Source organism: Phascolarctos cinereus, unplaced genomic scaffold (assembly GCF_003287225.1).
Source record: "Phascolarctos cinereus isolate Bilbo 61053 unplaced genomic scaffold, phaCin_HiC Scaffold_726;HRSCAF=1367, whole genome shotgun sequence".
NCBI classification, from domain to species: Eukaryota; Metazoa; Chordata; class Mammalia; order Diprotodontia; family Phascolarctidae; genus Phascolarctos; species Phascolarctos cinereus.
The window spans coordinates 312,509,368-312,521,486 of NW_027556098.1; the positions used below are offsets into that span (position 1 = coordinate 312,509,368).

At 42.9% G+C, this 12,119-nt stretch overlaps 1 protein-coding gene and 1 pseudogene across 1 annotated transcript in view; one reads left to right on the forward strand and one right to left on the reverse strand.

Moving 5' to 3' along the window:
• Window positions 1-698: 698 nt before the first annotated feature.
• The window catches only part of LOC110210619 (butyrophilin-like protein 2), an 81,316-nt gene continuing 69,895 nt past the window's right edge, over window positions 699-12,119 (forward strand). Inside the window, exon 1 of the mRNA XM_078156888.1 lies at window positions 699-1,088. The gene's annotated coding sequence lies outside the window, so the exon portion shown is untranslated. The remainder of the gene's footprint in view (window positions 1,089-12,119) is intronic.
• On the reverse strand, window positions 6,389-8,333 carry LOC110210620 (heat shock cognate 71 kDa protein pseudogene; annotated as a pseudogene).

Below are 12,119 nucleotides of genomic sequence, written 5' to 3' on the forward strand. Positions count from 1 at the left end.
TCACTTTGAGTGAGGCAACACCTATTCAGTGAATAGGCCTCTTGAAGAAGTGAGTCAAGGATGGCCCCTTTAAAAAAAATATGACACTTCATATGTACTCTGTGCAGTCACACTGGCCTTACTCTTCGCACACATGACGCTGCTCTCCATCTTCCCTACCTCCGCATCTTTACACTGCCTGTACCTCCTGCCTGGAGTGCCGTCCCTCCTCATCTCTCTTGACTGCTTTGGCTTCATTCCAGACTCAGCTCAGTTCTTTTTCTGAAGAAAGCCAGCCCTGGTTCTCCCCACCTCTCACTTGCTGCTGGTTTCCCTGAAGGCTTCCATTGGCGTTTTCTCTATCTGTCATCTGTAGCTCTTTGCAGGTTATTTCTCCCATTCCAGTGTGAGCTCCCTGAGGGCAATGCCCATGTTGTGGCTTTTTTTTTAACCCCCCAGTGCTCACCACGATGCCTGCCACGTGGTAATAATAAAACTTGCTCACATCTCCACAGCACCTACTGTATGCCATGTGCTGTGGTAAGCACTTCACAATAAGTGTCTCACTGATTGTCACGACAACCCTAGTAATAGTGATAGCATAATGATAATAATAACAATAATTGATACTAATGATGATAATAACTGCAGTTAGTATTTCTTTAAACAGGCATCAACGTTGCAACATCCAGTTTCTGACAGCAGTACTTCCACATTTCACATTTCAATTGAGACTCAGAGCAGTTATTTCTGTTTTCTGTTTGCATAAGCCGAAGGAAGATGTTGATTTAGCCTACAACAGTTGAAATTCAAATTTGACCTTGGATCGTTCTGACTCCAAGCTGCTTAGCTGTCTAGATCAATAACTAAAAGGGACCTCAGAAGACACCAGGTCAAGCTCACTCCATTTGTAGATATGAAAATTAAGGCTTATGGAGGACAAAGGAACTTCAGAAGGACCCACATGCAGTAAGCCTCAGAGGCAGGATTTGAAAACAGGTCCTCTGGGTCCAGAGAACACACCTTCTCCTCCTTATGGAATGAATTCTCTCCTCCTTTCTGACCAAGAAGAAGCCAAGAAGATTATTTGTTATATAGCAGAAACAAAGGTGAGTCACAGAGCTCTCAAAAGGAGGTCTCTGTCTAACCTCTGGGTGGGCTCTGGGAGCCTTTTGTTGGAAGGGTTTTTTCTGGGAAGGGCTAATGTTGATTTTCATGGTGGTCACTCTTCTCAAGCTGTCTCAGAAACTTGGGAAGTGCCACTGGGTCAGACATTAATCAGCTCCTTTGACCACAAGGCCTAAGAGGCAGACTGAACAGCTGGGGAGGCCATTGCTGCTATGTCTGTTCTGTTCCACTGATCTTCCTTTGTATTTCAGCCAGTACCAGATAGTTTTGGTAATTATTGCCTTATAATATAGTTTAAGATCTGGTACTGGTAAACCTCTGTGAATATTTTTGAGAAGTCTATGCCTGTGACTGACTATAAAATCGAGTGCCCGTCTCCTCCTTGACTCTCTCTGCTCTCTAGAGCTTAGTGAAATTGCTCTCCCTGGTCCTGCTATCTGGCAGCTCCTCCTCAGGCTCCTTGCCTGGATCTCCATCAAAGTCTCACTCTCTAATTGTGGTGCCCCCCAAGACTTATTCCTGAGTACTCTTCTCTTCTTCTTCTTCTGTGCTCTCTCACTTAGAGATCTCGACTCCCATGGATTCACTTACCATGTCTATGAAGATGATTCTCAGCCCTGCTCTCTCTCCTGAGCTCCAGTCTTCTTACCCTTCCCCCTCCCCCATGAAGTGTGTGACTCAGCTCTCCTGGCCTTGTGGCTGTTACTCACACCTGATGCTCCATCTTCTGAGCTGTCAATCCCCTGACAATCATGGGCTCAGCAGTGGGAAGGATCTCAGAGGGCATTTGGTCCAGTCCAGTCCTCAACAGAAATCCCTTTTCAAACAGCCCTGACAAGTCATCCTCCAGCCTCCACGGAGAGACTCCACTCCAGTTCTCCTAAGACTGCTCTTCTAGGCTTACCCTGCTGCTACTCAAGATGAATCCAAGAAATAGAAAAAGAGTGGAGGAAAGCAAGACTGGTTTGTAAACAAGCTGGCAGAGATGCCACTTCTGAAGATCTTTGTATAACACAGCAGCTTAGATGCAGAAGTTGATTTTGAATGACAAAGATAACAATTCAAAGGTTTAGCTTTGGCAAATCGGACCATGTGTTTGTCAGAGACTTGAATATAGAAGGAGAGGACAAAAGAACATGTCTAGTGGACTTGAAGGAAAGAGAGGCTCTTACCTTGGGGCTCAATGGGAGCCATTTGTCAAGATCACAAAGAAGCCACTCTGAGAAGGAACAGTATGCTCATGGCTTTTCCCAGATTTCTATGGTGAAAGCAAGATGAATAGTGTCAAGGGAGTTTTGAATGCAGTCCAGACCGAATCAATCTCTAACTTAGAAATGGCCTGAGCTGAACAGAGTAGGCTGGATGTAGGTATATCTGGACACAAAATAGAGGTATAATTTACTTCAGAGTGAGGAAAGTAACTTTCACTAAAGGAAGCCTCCCCATCCTGAGAAGGAGGGCTTAACATGTTGGGGTACAGGCCATGCTAATGTACACAACTGGGCTGGACTGTGTCATTTTTAGGTCCTGAATTACTGTGCCCACAGGTCCTGTTAGAACAGTATTGTCCCAAGTCTTGGTGAGTTGTTACTACTCTTTGCAGTACAGAATGTGATGGGAACAGGAGTACAGTAGAAGAAACAGGGATTATGAGCATGTCAGAGATGTAATGGATGTTGGCACTCAGATCCCTGGGAAATAGAGGGAGTGAACACATGGTACAATACACTTTACCAGAGGGTGAGATCATTCAGAGAGCAAAGTATTGTTGTTATGCCAAGCTCAGGGCACACCCTGCTTGCTGGGCCTTAACTCTGGGAAACTCCAAAATATTTTGAAAAGAGCTAGAAAGAGAACAGAACTTTCTCTTCCTAGTGAGATAATTTATCTCCTCCTTTCTTACTGAGAATGTGCCCAGATGATTGTTATTCAGCAGAAAGCAAGGTGAGTCACAGAGCCCTCAGAAGGAGGTCCCTGTTTAACATCTGGGCAGGCTAGGGTAGAAATTTTGTTGGGAAGGGCTTTGTTCCAAAGGGCTTGTAGTCATTTTCATGGTAGTCACTCTTCTCTGGGCTGTAGCCCTGTCTCAGAAACTTGGGAAGTGCCACTGGATCAATTTTTTAATTTTTATTTATCAAAATTTTCATTTCTAGCATAAAATAAACATTCCCATAACAGCATAATAATAAAAAAATGATTGTACATGAAACTGCAAATCTATTATGTACCATCTGCTACTCCTTTTAAATATATAATAAGGTTATCACATAAATTACTTTTTTTCTTCCCTCCCCCACCCCACCCTAGACATGGCCACCATTAGACACAAATATGTATATGTTTAAAATCTTCCTATACAGATCTCTTTTTGATTACATTAAATTAAAAAGGTTTCGTACAAGATCAAAAGGAAAGCAGAAAACTGGGGAAAAAATTTTAGAGACAGTTCCTCAGATAAAGGCCTCATATCTCAAATATGTCAAGAGCTTTGTTAAATCTATAAGAATGTAAGTCATTCCCCAATTGATAAATGGTCAAAGGATATGAACAGGCAGTTTTCTGATAAAGAAATCAAAATGACTTATAGCCATATGAAAAATGCTGTATAGCATTATTGATTAGAGAAATGAAAATTAAAATAACCTTGAGACATCACTTTATACCTATCAGATTGGCTAAAACGATAGAAGGGGAAAGTGACAAATGTTGGCAGGGATGTAGAAAAATTGGGACTTTAATTCATTATTGGTGGATCTGTAGGCTGATCCAACCATTTTGTAGAGGGATTTGGCATTATGCCCAAAGACTTATTACACTGACTGTACCCTTTAATCCAGTAATACCACTAGGACGATTAGGGAAAAAAGAAAAGAACCAGTATGTTCTAAAATATTTATAGCAGCTCTGTTTGTGGTGGCAAAGACCTGAAGTTGAGAGGATGCCTGCCAATCAGAGAATGGCTATGAGAGGATGCCTGCCAATCAGAGAATGGCTATGAGAGGATGCCTGCCAATCAGAGAATGGCTAAACAAATTGTGGTGTATGTTCATGATGGAATTAGTCTCCTATAAGAAATTATAAGCTTAATGATTTTTGAAAAGCATGGAGAGACTTCCATGAAAAAATGAAGAGCAAATGAGCAGAACCAAGAGAACGCTGTATACAGGAACAGCAGTATTGTTTTAAGTACAACTTTGAGCAATGAAATCATTCTGATTATTATAAACTCCCAAATTAGCCACAAAGAGCCTATGAAGAAAAATGTTGTTTGCATCCAGAAAAAACTGAATTACGTATTTATGTATATACACACATATGTGTATATAAACATATATGTGTGTTTATATATATATATTTTATTTGTATATTATATATAATACACAGAGACACACACAGATTTGTGTCTAATGTTAGCCATCTCTAAGTGTGGCAGGGAGGGGAGGTGTGGAGGGGCAAAAAAAGCAAGTTACATGAACATTTGTTGTATGCTTGAAAGGAACAGCAAGTCGTACGTAGCAGATCTGTGGCTTCTGGTGCAATCTCTTTTTCTATCCCATGTTGTTATGGAAATGCTTGTTTTATTTCTTAAGTGTAGAATGAAATAAATTAATTTTTAAAAATTCACAGAATGATAGATACAAGTTCTAGACCAATAAAATATTGAATCTAGCAGTTATCCCACCCTAGAAAGTCCCCATTATTTCCCATAATTAATTCATAGATCTACAAATTGAGGTGGCTGGACCTGAGGTCCCCTGACGTCCCTTTCAGTGACAGATCTAGGCATTGAAGTAGCTTGGTGTAGAGCCTGCTGGGCTTGCAGCCAGGAAGATCCAAGTTCAAATTTGAATTACTCTCTTATGAGCTGTGGGACCCATTGTGTTGGACCCATTCAGGACTTCCTAAGGTCCCACGAGCAGTAAGCCTCACAGGCAGGATTTGAACACAGGTCCTCTGTCACCAAAACCAGCTTATTTCTACTAGAACAAATTGCTTCATGGTATTATAATAATGGAATACTTGAGAAATAATGGAATATTTGCACAGCAGCTGAATATGGGCAATTCTACCTACCTCATGTAAAACTTAAGAATCAGTCTCCTGAATATAGTTCCTTTTTTTCTGCTATAAGATAAGCTCTGTAAACTTGTCAAATGGTCGCTAAACACTGAGGGTGACTGCTGCTATTCAAGCAATACTACTACTCCTGCTCCTAGCCCTGCTTTCTCTCCAGAGCTCCAGTCTTCTTACCCTTCCCCCTCCCCCATGAAGTGTATGACTCAGCTCCCCTGGCCTTGTGGCTGTTACTCACACCTGACACTCCATCTTCTGAGCTGAGGCTCTGAGGGAGTCAAAGGGAAGAAGCTTCTGCCATCCCTAAGCTAAGTCTTTGCCCCCCACTGAAAGAGCTTTTGAATCCATGGAGATGAAGCAAGCATTCTGGAGGAAAGGACGTGAAGGGCCCACTTCTGGAGCTGGGAGTTGCCTGGACCGGGCCTGTCTCCCACACTTGTGTCCCTTATTTGCTGCTCATTCTTTCCCCTCCTGGACGCTGCATGTATTTGTGGGAAAGTGTGCCCTGGTATAGGGGAGGGGAAACGATTTGGACTGTGTTCTTGCTATGAAGTTTGAGTTGATGCCTTATTAAATATCTGAGTCAGATGGCTGATTGCTAAGGTGGAAGGACATGGATGGAGGCTTGTGGCCTAGTGTTGGGTAAGACAGCCACCCCCAGGATGACCCCTAGAATCCTAGGAGTGAGGATGTGAGCTGGATGTGTGGGCACCAAGGGATTGTTACAGAGCTATTTTAAATAAGTTCTTAGTGATGTTTGAGTTTCACATGGCCTAGATTTCCCCTGTGTGTGTCTGCTTTTTAGAATAGAGTTTAAAAAGAAGAAAAATAGAAAGAAGAGGGGAGAAAACAAAACAATCCCCGAAAAAACTAATGTTCTTTGCAATGTTCCATATCCATGGACTCAGAGATCTGAAGCAATGTGTCAGTGTGTGTCAGTGGGAGGAGGGAGGTATATGCTTTTTTTTTTTTGTGGTGCTAATTTTAAATAGCTTTTATTCTCCAGCACAAGAATTGCATTTTCACTGGTTTAAAGTACTGATAAAGTGCAATGTTGTCCACTTCTCTCCCTCTGCACAAATTTAAGTATTCAGAATACCCGGACTTACACAGTAAATGTTATTTTTAAACTGCTCCTGCCTTGGCTACAAATTTGAGTCCTTCAATTATTGGAAAGCTGTGTGGAATGCTCTTTCTTGTGGTGTGTTTAGTTGATGTCTTCAATGCTGGGTCCAGAAGCAGCACCTCCAGGGAACCCACCAGACATATCTCCTGGCAGGCCCCTGCACTCTGATATAGCTTAGTAATGATGGGTTGCAGACCTTCTCCAATTCTTTCTGCTGATGCTCAAATTCTTCCTTCTCAGCAGTCTGGTTCTCATCCAGCCAGTTGATTATCTCATTACATTTGTCAAGGATCTTCTGTTTCTCTTTATCACCAATTTTGACTTGCAGTTTTTCATCCTCTATGGTAGCCTTCATGTTGAAAGCATAAGATTCAAGAGCATTTTTGGGAGACACCTAGTCTCTCTGCTTGTCATGCTCAGTCCTGTATATTGTCTCAGCCTCCTGGACGATATACTCAATGTCTTCTTTGCTCAGATGACCTTTCTCATTGGTGACGGTGACCTTGTTCTCCTTGCCTGTGCTCTTATGCACAGCAGGAACATTGAGGATGCCATTTGCATCAATGTCCAATGTTACTTCAATCTGAGGAACACCCCTGGGTGCTGGAGGGATTCCTGGGAACCCAGACTTGCCAAGCAGGTTGTGATTCTTTATAAACCTGAATATGCATACCAGGCTAGTTGTCTGAATAGGTGGTAAAGTCTGTGCCTGCTTGGTGGGGATGGTGGTATTATGTTGGATCAGAACCGTCATAACTCCACCAGCAGTTTCAATTCCAAGGGAAGTAGGAGTGACATCCAACAGCAAGTCCTGCATTCTCAGATTTTTCTCCAAACAAAATGGCAGCCTGGACGGCTGTACCATAGGCAATAGCCTCATCAGGAGTGATACTCTTGTTGAGCTCCTTGCCATTGAAGAAGTCTTGCAGAAGCTTCTGGATTTGGGGATGTGAGAGAAGCCCCCCCATAGGACTATGTCATGAATCTGTGATTTATCTAGCTTGGCATCTCTTAAGGCCTTTTCCACAGGGTGCAGTGTGGAAGAGATGAGTATTCAGCTCTTTGAAATGGGTAATTGATGTATAGAAGTCAATACTTGCATAGAGGGAGTCAATCTTAATACTGGCCTGGGTACTGGAAGAGAAGGTATGCTTTGCACGTTCATAAGCGATGTGCATCTCCCTGATGTCCTTCTTGTGCTTTTGCTTGACCTCAGCAATGAAATGGTTGACCATTTGTTTGTCAAAGTCCTCCTCACCCAAGTGGGGGTCCCCAGCTGTGGACTTGACCTCAAAGATGCCATCTTCAAAGGTAAGGATGGAGACATTAAAAGTACCACCTCCAAGGTGATCGACACGTTTTTCTTGGCACCAACCTTTTCATCCAAGCCATAAGCAATAGCAGCAGCAGTTGGCTCATTGATCATTTGGAGCACATTGAGACAGGCAATGTTTCCAGCATCTTTGGCGGCCTGACATTGAGAGTCGTTGAAATAGGCTGGTACTGTGACCACAGCATTTGTGACAGTCTTCCCAAGGTAAGCTTCAGCAATTTCTTTCATCTTGGTCAAGGCCATAGAAGATACTTCTTCTGGATAGAAACTTTTGGTCTCCCCTTTGTACTCCTCTTGGACCTTAAGCCTGCCTACATCATTTACCACCATAAAAGGTCAATGCTTCATGTCTGACTGTACAACTATGTTGTCAAGTCTGCAACCAATCAGATGTTTGGCATCAAAAACTGTGTTGATAGGGTTCATTGCAACTTGAGCCTTTGCAGCATCACCAATTAAATGTTCTGTGTTGGTGCAGGCGATGTAGCTTGGGGTGTCCCTGTCTCCTTGGTCATTAGCAGTGATCTCCACTTTCCCATGTTGAAAGACTCCCACACACAAATAAGTGGTGCCAAGGTCAATGCCAACTGCAGGTCCCTTTGATATGGTTGCTGGGGGGTAATGGGTAGTAGCTGACTGCTGTGGAGGAAGAAGGACTGCTGATGCACTGAGTAGTGGGAGGTATCCTCTCATATTTCTTCTTTGACGATAGACATTTTAATTTTAATTTACCGACCTCTAACTTTGTTTTTGGGCCTGTAATTTATTCTGTATTTCAGTGGGTCCCATGACAACCCTAACAGTTAGGACTGAAGGTCTGGTTATCTCCATTTTGCAGAGGAGGAAACAGCAACAGGAAGATACTGCCTCTGTCTGGGTCCCACAACTGATAAGGCAGCAATTGAAATTTCAGCTTGGGTCTTCCTGGCTGCAAGCCCATCAGGCTCTACACCAAGCTGCTTCCATGCCTAGATCCATAACTGAAAGGGACCTCAGAGGACATCCAGTCCAGCCACCTCAATTTGTAGATCTATGAATTATGTCCCATGGAGGGTAAAGGGACTTCTGAAGGTCTTACAGGCAGTAAACCTCAGAGGCAGGATTTGAACACAGGTCCTCTGACACCAAAGCCAGTTTATTTCTACTAGAACTAATTGCCTCATAGTATTATCATATTCATTTTACAGGGGAGAACATCAAGATTCAGACAGGGAGGATCTCATCCAAGGTCACACAGGTCTGGGCAGTACTAGACCTCAAACTTAGGACTCCAAGTGTGGTGTTCATTCCATTATGCCAACCCTGTGACAAACATGGGCTCAGCAATGGGAGGGATCTCAGAGGGCATCTGGTCCAGTCCAGCCCTCAACAGAAATCCCCTTTCCAACAGCCCCAACAAGTCATCCTCCAGCCTCCACTGAGAGATTCCAACCAAGTTCTCTTCTAGCCCTACCGTGCTGCTACTGAAGATGAATCCAATAAATATAAAAGGAGTTGGGGGAAGCATGACTGGTTGGTAAACAAGCTGGCAGAGATGCCACTTCTGAGGATCTTCTTATAACACACCAGCTCAGATTCAGCAGCTGATTTTGAAGGACAAAGATGACAATTCAAAGGTTTAGCTTTGGCAAACAGAGCCATGTGTAAAGGAGAGGACCAAAAAAAAAGTATGTCTAGTGGATTTGAAGGAAAGAGAGGCTTTTAGCCTGGGCCTAGATGAGATCCATGTGGCAGGATCACAAAGAAGCCTGTCTCACAAGGAACAATATGCTAAGGGCTTTTCCCAGCTTCCTATCATGATGAATAAGTGTCAATAGAGTTTAGCCTGCAGTCCAGACTGGATCAGTCTCTAACCTGAGAATAGCCTGAGCTGAACAGAGCAGGCTAGATGCAGGTGTCAGGACATAAAGTAGTGTATAATTTATTTCAGAGTGAGGAAAGTGACTTTCACGAAAGGGAGGCCCCCATCCTGAGAAGGAGGGCTTAACACATTGGAATACAAGCAATGCTAATATAGACAAGTGGGCTGGGCTATGTCATTTTTCGGTCCTGAGTTACTGTGCCCACAGGTCCTGTTGGAACAGTATTGTCCCAAGTCTTGGGGGGTTATTACTACTCTATGCAGTACAGAATGTGATGGGAACAGGAATACAGTAGAAGAAACAGGAATTATGAGCATGTCAGAGATGTGATGGATGTTGGCTCCCAGGTCCCTGTGAAATAAAGGGAGTGAACATGTGGTGCAAAACACTTTGCCAGAGGGTGAGATCATCTGGAGAGCAAAGGATATTGTTATGCAAGCTCAGGACACAGCCTGCTTGTTGGGTCTTAGCTCTGGAAAACAGGATATCTCCAAAATGTTTTGACAATAGCTAGAAAGAGAACAGACTTTTCTTTTCCTGATGAGATGAATTCTCTCCTCCTTTCTTACTGAGAATGTGCCCAGATGATTGTTATTCCAACATTTGTCACTTTCCCTTTCAATCATTTTAGCCAATCTGGTAGGTGTAAAACGATATATCAAGCTTGTTTTAATTTGCATTTCTCTCATCAATAATGATTTAGAGCAGGTTTTCATATGAATATAAGTCCTTTTGATTTCTTTATCTAAAAAACTGCCTGTTCATTTCCTTCGACTATTTATCAGTAGGGAGGTCAGTTGCTAATCAGCCCCTTCTGACCACCACATCTAAGAGGCAGGCTGAATTGTAAGAGGAAGCTTGGGAGGCAGCCTGACACTGAGCAGAGAATTATTCTTGGATCCAGGAGTCTGGGGCCGACTGATTCTTCAAAGGTCTCATTAATTGTCATTTTTATTCCATTGTGATCAGTAAGGTATATACTTAAAATTTTTAATTTTCTATATTCCAGTATGGAATCTTATGCCGTACGTAGCACATGGTTAATTTATGTAAAGATGCCATAAATGGCTGTGATATATAGAACTTCCATTATATTCCCACTCAAGTAATCACAAAAGATGTAACATATCTTACTTTCTAGAGATGTATTCAGGCTATTAACTCTCATGCTTTGGTTAATTAATATTTTTCAATGATTGAATACAATGAAATCTGTGAACCATTAGCACCCCAACTACCAAGGAACCAGTTGGAGACTTAGAGAAGAGCATTTCTAGAAAAGCCTCTAGCCAACTGTGTTGCCCATAGGAAAGGGAACTGTATTCCACATTCACCAGTCATCTACATATTGGGCCCGTAAGTTCGTAGATCCATGTCCAGTTACTCAGTAGAGAGGAGCGGAAGGAAAGACACAGTCCATACCCTCAAAACCCATATACTCTGCTTAGTGACACTGAGAAAAAGGGTAGAAGTCAAACCAAATCAAGAAGCATGTATTAAGCACCTGCTATGTGCCAGGCACTGTGCTATTAGACACAGGGGTTACCATGAAAAGCAAAATTCATTCCTTGCTCTCAAGGGGCTCACAGTCTAATGAGGGAGACCACACAAACCTTTACACAAAACAAGATATATGAAGGTTGAATTGGAGATAATATTAGGAGAGAAGACACTAGCATTATGGGGAATGAGGAAAGGCTTCTGGCAGAAGGTGAGATTTGAGCTAGATCTGAAGGACACCAGAGGAGTCAGGACATAGAGAGGAGGAGGAAGAATTGCAGGTAAGAGAGACAGCCAGTGAAAATGCCTCAAGTAGGGAGGTGGGGGGTATTGTTTGAGGAACAGACAAAAAGCCAGGGTCACTGGGGGCAGAAGACTCAGGGGGAGGAGGGTGTAAGATGATGAAAGAGGTAAGAAAAGGCCAGGTTGTGAAGGGCTTTCAACACTAGAGGGTTTTTATTTATCCTAGATGTGATAGAGAGACACTGTATGTTATTGAATTGGGGGTTGGCATGGTCACACCTGAACTTCAGGGAGATCTTTTTGACTGTTGAATGTCAAATGCTGGAGATCAGAAAAGCTGGAAGCTGGGAAGCCAACCAGGTGATAAAGTTTTGCATGAAGATAGCACAAGTAACAGAGGAGAGAAGGAGATTGTTATGAGAGATGTTAGAAAGGCAGACTGGACAGAGCTTGGCTATGGAGGACTAGATATTGGGAGGCAGGGAAAGAGAGAATAAGGAGTTGAAGTTGACAGTAGTAGAGAAGGTTGGAAATTGGGAACGTTTAGGGGGAAAGAGAGTGAGCTCAGTTCTGTACATTTGTTTAATGTCTATGGGGCATCCAGTTCAGAGTGTCCAATAGGCCCTAGAGGTCAGGAGAGAGATTAGGGCAGGATCAGTGAAGCTGAGAAGCCTCTGCATAGAGAAAATCATTGAATCCATGTGAGCTGCTGAGATCATGAAGAGAAATACAGAGATAGAAGATCAATGAGCTAGAAGTTAATGTAACAAGTCTTCAGGGAGTAGGCGGCCCATTGAATAAATGGAAAGGAGCAGGGAGGACATTACAGGCTAGATAACATAGTGTGATCTGAAGTATGGAGGTTGAAAGGAAG